The sequence below is a fragment of the Phaethon aethereus genome (genome assembly GCF_964289735.1).
Source record: "Phaethon aethereus genome assembly, chromosome: 3".
NCBI lineage: Eukaryota > Metazoa > Chordata > Aves > Phaethontiformes > Phaethontidae > Phaethon > Phaethon aethereus.
This window is the reverse complement of record NC_138576.1, coordinates 109,259,996-109,267,394: the sequence shown is the minus strand read 5'-3', so window position 1 is coordinate 109,267,394 and position 7,399 is coordinate 109,259,996.

The following is a 7,399-nucleotide window of genomic DNA, read 5'->3' as shown; positions in this document are numbered from 1 at the left end:
TGCACTTTGTGATGTGCTGGGCATTCACCGCTTCTAATAAGGTACCACATGGAGACCTGGCAGATGTGGTCCTGTCCCAGAGGGTTTCTGCCTTACAGTTTGTTAATGTCTTCATCAGACCTGCTGTATGATAATGCATCTACAAAGAGGCTCACGCATGCAAAAATGAGTTAAAAGAAGGGGAATCAAGCATGTAGATTTTCTTGTGTGTATGCAGCCCTTCTCTGACTCAAATGAGTCTCTGAAGGGTGCGGGAGAATTGTTTTCTCTTCCTTCTTTTCCCCACAGTGGGATCCCAGTGGCCTGCGCAGGGTTTTTGAAGTAGTAAGTCTCAGTAGTTCTGTGACCAGTCAGAATAATTTCTTCAACCCCATAGCCATTTTCACTTGTAGTGTCAAAGGAAAACTTTCTTTTTCTGATGGCACCTTTGTTGTTCCGGATTGCGTTGGTTGACTTTGGATGGGAAGGAGTGTTACCAGAAGTAGTAGGAGTTACCTGATGCGAAGTGCTCTAAAGAAGGTGGGTGGGAGGGAGGATGCACAAACTACTTTGGACTGTCCTCTGTCCTTTTAAGCCTGTGGAAGAGGATTTTATGTTTGTGGTTCTTTTGCCTTTTTTTTTTCGTCTGTGTTCTTGCTGATTTTTGTCTTGGAAGTTCAAATCTCCCTAGCTTGCCATGCTCCATTGGAACTGGAGAACATGTCACCAAACAAATCAAAAGCTAAAGTGTGGCTAACTTTTCATGGCTTAAATGGGAAAGGACTCTTGACTATCTCCTGTCTCCATGGTACTCCTTAGATACTGGTAGCTATCCAGAGGCATGAAATAGATGAGTCATGGCCAGGATTTTAAGTCAAGAAAAATAATGATATTTGATCCAACTTTTTTGAGATGCTTCAATAAAATTACAAAAGAATGAGCTAATAAGGGCTTATGTTCCTGTCTTCCTCTGCTGTTGGCCAGGCTTACACCTGTTCAAAGAAGTCCTTGGTGAGCTGGATGTTTGTTTAATAGCATAAGATACCTGAGTTGTCTCTTGATTTTTAGCCCCTTCGGACAGAAATGTAATGTTTCTGATATTTCTAAGTTTAAAAAATGCCACAGAATTTTTTTCTTCTTCTTAGAAAAGAAAGCATCTTTTCTTTATAAATGATAGGAAAATAAAATCACTAATGCAGCATGGAAAGAGATCTTTTAGGAAAGTGTTTTTATTGTACGTCTTTGTCCAACTCTGTCTAAATCAATGCAATACCAAAGTCAACAGAGACATACAAGTAAAATAAAGGTCTAGGTAAAACCACTGAATTTATAGTTAGTCTTAGCCCCGTGCCCTGCTGAAGAGCACAGATTGTGATGGTGAGGGACAGGATTTTCTTGTCATTACGAAAGTTGGAGCCCTGCTTGTCTTTCCTGAACCTGGATTCTTGATCGGCTTTTGAGATGTTGATGTAGAGTATGCTAGAACGGGCAGCAAGGTTGTCCTGAAATCAAGGGAGAGCACCTATACTGAGAGGCAAGTGAAGTCTGACAGTACTTAGTGTCCAAATGGTCTTGTCAAGCTGAAAAGTGAACTTCTGGGTGTGTGGGACTATATAATATAAGGAGATTTATTTGCAAAATGAAGTTGTCAGCCTCTGTGGTACACAAGGAGATGTAAGAAAATAATCTGGATACAGAAACATAAAGTGAAGCACAGAATTTTTTATGAGATTAGTCTTTGCAAGGATGTCATGAGATACCACGAGAAGAGATATTTAAATGTTATTTGCACAGCTATTGCCATAAGACCCCCAAAAAAGTATCATTCATTTATACAGTGAAAACTTTGACAATTGTTTTAGAAACCAAATTATTCTTGTTCCCTTCACTGATCCTGTCATATTTACTAATTGCTCCTATATACAAACACTCCTCTGTGTGTGTATGTGAAATGGTACGCAGTTTCAAATTGTACTTGGTAACAAAAAATGCAGTAGTCTTAAATCATGTAATATTAAAAGACTTGAGTACTGGATGAAGTACATACATGTTGTTTTGCATAAAATATATCCTTTCTTAAGCATCTGTATGACATCTAGCAGCAACCATTTGCAAGATATGTTTTCATCTCTATCTTGGATTTTGGCGGGGACGGGAAGGCAGAGAAATACTTTTAGCTTTTACCAAATATCATTTTAGATGTCAGCAAAATTCACTGTCTTGTTTTGTCAAGATATGCTATGACTTCTATTTTTTTTTTCATTTTACACTGAACAAATTAAACTTTAAAAGCAACATGGCACACGGCAGCTAACTTTCTGGGGCAGAAACAAAAGATTTATGTTGGAAAATGACTTCTCAGACTTCAGTTACCAAGATCCTTCTTAGATTGCTTGTGTCTCTCTCTTTCTGATGCTTGCTCAGGAATTTTAGCTTCTGTTGTCAGACCTTATTAAGCGTACTTTGAAAGATTGCTGCCAGTGCGCTTGAGGCACTCTGCTCCCTGAAGGGGGCAAGTTTACTACTCTTCCTGTCTTCCCAGTTTTGCTTGAAATTTGATGAGTATCAGGGTAAACATCCTTGATCTTCCTATTATCAACAGAATTCTTAGGTGACTACCTTGGCCAGTGATGGCCAACGGGGTGGAAAGCAGTAAAAAGGCGTGTGCATGTATAAAGATGTATTTTTTTTCTTTGAGACAGATAGTTAGGGAATAAAACAAATGAAGTCTGATTGTTTGTCCTTTCTTCTTGAGCTTTCCAAATGAAGTTTTGTTTGGTATTTGAAAATCTCTTTGACCTTCCTTTGAAGTCAGAGTGGTATTGACAGAATCCGTGTGTAAAGGGCATCTCCCTTGATTATAGAGTTTCAGTTGAAGTATTGCCGAGCTGCTAGAAATCTGTCTCATAAGTCTGCTATATCTTTAAGATGGAAATCTGGCAGTGATAGTGTTGTTTTTTTGTTGTTTTTTTTCCGACCCCCCCCTTGAATTAAGGTTTAGCAGATGAAGAGCTTTTATAGTTGTCTAGACAAGTAACCGCCAAGAGACTGCTTTTTCTGTAACAGTGACCTACTTGCTTATTCTGTAAAGCTAATCTCTTTTGACAGTGACTCCAGAAATTTTCCTTCCTAGATTGCTAGAGCACAGCTGCAGCATTTTCATTTAAAGAAACACTTTTATGTTGAAAAGAGCTTTTCGCATGCTGAAAACATGTTAGTAGCTCCTCTTTCTTATGAAACTGAAAACATTTATACTTAACACAAACAATTTTCCCCTGAAATGATTATTCCACATTAAGATAGTGACTTTGAAAGAGTCTCCATTGAATATGAATGAATTACTCTGATTTCCTCCCCCCCTCCCACCCTTGCTTAAATAACAAAAGGAAACATCCAACAAGAGCAATGTCAGGAAAAATGAAACTGGTGCAAAAGTGGGGGTATTTAATTTCAGTATTTGTCTGCTTGTCTTATTTCTCAGGCCAGGAACAATATATTCTGTTTATCTGGCTCTAACCTGATCATGAGTCTCATGTTGTCATAAGATACTATGACAGTATCCTGACTACATAAGTTTGACTAATATATTGACTGCATGTTTGCCATCACTTTTAGCATAGACGTAAAAATACGTGGTAAAATGTCTAGGATAACAAAAGCACTTGCTTTTATGTAAAGATTTAGAGGCCGATAAGTAATTGTAATTATATCCTCCCTGTGAATGCACAGCTATGAAGTGTGTAAAATTTGAAAGAACAGTAATACAAGAACGGGAGGAGTGACTGGTAAATGAAGGCGGTAGATATAGACTCCCACTGGATTTTTGTGACACCAAAAGGCAACAAGTAAGGCTTAAAAATTAGAGATGTGATTGAATGCTGAACTTCGGAACAACAGCAGGAAAAGAAATTCTGTGGACCTTGTGCATGTAACTTTTTAAGACACTTCATCTTAACCACGTGAAAAGAATAGCAAATTGTTATTGGAGTTGCTTCCCACTGTCTCATCTTTTTTCCTTTGAGCCATGAATCCAAAATAGTTCAGCTTTTCCAGGTTTACTAGAAGCACGGCTTTTGAAATGCGTGTAATCTGAACTTCATCAAATTTGCTGTCCAAGAGAGTGAGCAGGATCTATGGCTGACAGGTGCTGTAGGAGAACACTTGAAGTGACAGGAGCTCTGATGGCTTGCTGAGGGTCAGACCCGTTGGGTACTGCCTAGGAGCCTCTTCAGGGTATTGCGTGCTTCTGCCTGAGCTTGAACGCAGGGGCTGCAATCTGGCATTTGATTGCAATCCTTATGGAGCATTAAGAGAAGAATTCCTCTTCTCTGAGAGTTTATCTTTGCATCTCCCTTAATTCTCACTGGAATAGGAAGTAAATGAGTCCCTATAGGAATCCGGGCGGAGGAGCCCTTGAGGAGGGGGTGGGAATGACTGAGAAATAAGTTTGCCTGAGATACCACAGAAGTAGAGCAAAAGGTACTCCAGCACATTTCCTGTGGCAGTGAGTGTGTGAGATGATTTGCAAATATGAAACTTAAGGCACTAGAGCCAAAAGCTCTAAACTGTGTGTTTGCTTCCCCTTGGAATGTGACAGTGTCTCAGCTTCTCCCTTCGGGGCCGGACTTTTAAAGGGTTATATCTGCTTTTCGGAGATGTTGGTTTAATTTCAGAAGCAAGGAACAGTACAGCGCCTTCCTAAGGGCGCCTTGGGCGAGGGCAAGGGTTAGATGCACACACTGCACCTGAGTAATAACAGGCATTCAAGTAAAAGGTGATGAACAGATTGTTTTGTTTTGGTATGTGCCTAAGCTACATAGGGATGTAATAACCAACTGGCTTTTTACCTTTTCAGAACGTCCCATATCTGATAATGAACGGATGCTGGATATTTTGCAGCGCTTTGGGATGCAGAGAAGTGAGGTTCGTTTCTTTCTTCGGCATGAGCGCTCTCCCTGCCGGGAAGCAGGTAGGTGTTGATCGCAGCTGGTTCATTTGTCTAAGTTTCATTTCATTCCTCAGGGTTAAGGAAACAGCTTGTGTATGTTATTTATTAATGTTGGTAGTCAGTATGGTGTTGCAGCCCTTTTTGGTCTGACTGTTATTTTCTTAGGAACAGAGAATGCTAGTAACAGAAAACTTGTTAATTTTAGTAAATACTTCATCCTCCCTTGCCAAATCTGGGGGCATTAAATCCAAATTGAAACTTTTGCAGTTTGGTCATCACCAAAGCATCCAAATGCATCCTGTGCTAAATATATTAGCCACAGTTTATTATCTAGAGATCTGTGATGGTCTCTTCTTTCTAAATCTAGTAACCAAACTGTTGTCCAGTGATGTAACTTATTATTTGGGCTTAGGATGTTTCACCTGGATAATACTTAACCAGGGTGATAAACTTGGCATACTTGGCAAAAGATAATAGTTCTTCGATGTTTCTCTGACAATCTACACATTCGTGTTAGTTTCAGGAACAACATTAAATGAACTGCCTAGTCAAGTTCTCTGAGAATGTAACATCTATGCATTGTAAATCTAAATATGAAACCTATAAAGAAAATTACTTTTTGCTTTTGAAGGTTTTTCTGTGCATCCCATCTTCAGTTAGAATCCTTAAGACTTTCACCTGTAAATCAGGCTGCTTCTTCCCCTTTTTCTGTTTTTGTCCTTGGTATTGGAAATACCACATTTGTGTAAAGCGTCATTGTACCCAGCATATTTTTAAAATGGCTAAATGTGTCTTGATGTTTGAAATGTGTAATGATGATAGAAGCTGTGCCATCTCTACCTATTAAGGATCTTACAGCGCAGTTTAGTTGTCAGGGTGTAATTTTGCTCATAGTATAAGGATTATTGGCATTTTATTTGCCATAGCATTGCTAAGAAAATATGTTTGAGGAAGAGCAAATTAATAAGTTAGGAGCTCTGCAGTTAGTCTTGCAGGAATATGCTCTTGAAATAGGTGTCAAGTGGGCAAGAAGTTAACAGAGATGGCTTCATCCTGTAGTACATGTATGTCCTACAAGGAAATGAGTGAGCTTGGTATTTGGCACCTGAACACCATTCGTACCTAATTTGATGGAAACATTAAAGTAGGATTCTAGTTAAGTAGCATCTTTACTGTCACAATGGCTTCCAGGAAGAAAAAACTTTGTGCTTTTAAACTTTATGTGCCAATAATCAGCTGTAGATTAAATGGTGCATCTTTCATGACAAGTGACTAACCTTTAATTATTGTTATTGATATTCTCTGTGAGACAGTTGAAAAAGGCACACCAGAACATCTAGATGCTGGTTTTAAGATATTGTGGTTCAAATGCCTCTCTGAATTAACCAGATATTTTTGTGTCATTGCAGAGGGGAACATGTTTTTGTGACTATTTGTTTGTAATGCAGACTTACTAGGGGACTGTGGGCTGTGGGAGAAATACTGAAATAGCATACTGTTGGTTAAGCTTTTTTGTTTGTCCGTTTTTAAACTGTCTTGTATCTTAAAAAAAAGTCGACATTGAACAACAGCCTCTTCATAAAATATCTTGTGTTATCGGTTGTCTTAGTGGTAAGAGCAGGGGAAGAACAGTTGTTCAGATTCTAAGCCAAAATGATGGTACTGTTTCTCCTTTTGTATTGAATGCTATGTCTAAAGGGATAAGAAAAATCCTAAAATACCTTACTATCTTTGACTATCCTGTATTTCTACCTAGGGACTGGACAAAGGTCTCAAGATGCAGCCTTAAAAAGAAATGGTGTGAAAGTGCCTGGTGATCGAAGAATAGAGAATGGAGTAAGTGCTTGATGCAATGGCCAGTATAGTGCAAATGAAGGCATCCCTTCCTTTGAGATACTGGTGCAAGTCCTACCCTGGAAACTGAGAGAGTATTTTGGAGAGATTTCTAATGACTGCTCCAAAACAGACACGAAGCCTCTAACAATTATCATCCTTGATTTCAGTTCTTAGGATGTCTCTCAGATCCATTGGCTGCCATATCTGTATTTGCTGCTCTGATAGCATCCATATAAATTCAACATACTTTCCCTTTTTTTACTCCCATCGAAAATTTTCTCTGTTTTCTTTCAGTTCATTGATTATTTTCACATTCAGTTTTGTGTCAGAGAAGCCTTAGTTTCAGATTTCAAGTTGAGACCAGTTAGTGTTTCAGCATGGAATCCACTGTCTGTCATTTATTCCTGGTCCAGAAGATACAATTACAGATACAAGATTGAATCTAGATTCAGAAAACAAATACGAACCGATAACTAATGTAATAATAGTGCTACCTTTGAGGGTGGTGGGTTTTTTACCCTGCTATATTTAAACTTTACATTTGCTATATTTACATTTTCTTCAACTTATGTCGAAGTTCTTTGAATTGCAATGATACAGACCTATCAACAGATCTACCCTGCGGTGTGCTGAGCA